Source organism: Apteryx rowi, unplaced genomic scaffold (genome assembly GCF_003343035.1).
Source record: "Apteryx rowi isolate R43461 unplaced genomic scaffold, aptRow1 scaffold_1646, whole genome shotgun sequence".
Classification (NCBI taxonomy): Eukaryota; Metazoa; Chordata; class Aves; order Apterygiformes; family Apterygidae; genus Apteryx; species Apteryx rowi.
The window spans coordinates 21901-23207 of record NW_020447915.1 but is presented as its reverse complement, the minus strand read 5'-3'; positions in this window follow the sequence as shown (position 1 = coordinate 23207).

Genomic DNA, 1307 nt, shown 5'->3' with positions numbered 1-1307 from the left:
GAATGCGGCTGAGGATGGTGCCAGGATGGTACCAGGGATGAGAGTGGGGATGGGGCTGTGGGTCCCAGGAATGGGGCTGGGGATGGAGCTGGGGATGGGGAGGGGGGTCCCGGATATGGTGCCAGGATGCAGCCCGGGATGAGGCTGGGGATGAGGCTGGGGATGGGGAGGCAGGTCCCGGGGATGAGGCAGGGATGCGGCCCTGGATGGAGGCGGGGATGAGGCCTGGGATGAGGCCGGGAATGGGGAGGCAGGTCCCAGGGATGGTACCGGGATGTGGCCCGGGATGGAGGCAGGGATGAGGCCTGGGATGAGGCTGGGAATGGGGAGGCAGGTCCCAGGGATGGTACCGGGATGTGGCCCTGGATGGAGGTGGGGATGAGGCCTGGGATGAGGCCCAGGATGCAGCCGGGAACGGGGAGGCGGGTCCTGGGGATGTGGCCGGGATGTGGCTGGGGATGGAGCCAGGGAGGAGGCCCGGGATGCAGCCGGGAATGGGGAGGCGGGTCCCGGGGATGCGGCCGGGGATGGAGGCGGGGATGAGGCCTGGGATGTGGCTGGGAATGGGGAGACGGGTCCCGGGGTTGGTACCGGGATGTGGCCGGAGATGGAGGCGGGGATGAGGCCTGGGATGCGGCTGGGGGTGCCAGGGATGGAGCGGGGATGCGGCTGGGGATGGAGCCAAGGATGGAGGCAGGGATGAGGCCCAGGATGTGGCCGGGAACGGGGATGTGGGTCCCAGAGATGGTACCGGGATGCGACCAGGAATGGAGGCAGGAATGGAGACAGGAATGAGGCCCGGGATGCAGCTGGGAATGGGGAGGTGGGTCCTGGGGATGAGGTAGGGATGCGGACCTGGATGGAGGCAGGGATGAGGCCTGGGATGTGGCCGGGATGGAGCCGGGGATGGAGCTGGGGATGAGGCCCAGGATGCAGCCGGGAATGGGGAAGCAGGTCCCAGGGTTGGTACCAGGATGCAGCCGGGGATGGAGGCAGGGATGAGGCCCGGGATGAGGCCGGGAATGGGGAGGCGGGTCCCGGGGATGGTACCAGGATGCGGCCCGGGATGGAGGCAGGGATGAGGCCTGGGATGAGGCCCGGGATGCAGCCGGGAACGGGGAGGCGGGTCCTGGGGATGTGGCTGGGATGGAGCCGGGGATGGAGGCGGGGATGAGGCCCGGGATGCAGCCGGGAATGGGGAGGCGGGTCCCGGGGATGCGGCCGGGGATGGAGGCGGGGATGAGGCCCGGGATGCAGCTGGGGGTCCCAGGGATGGAGCCGGGATGGGGCCGGGATGCGGCGGGGCC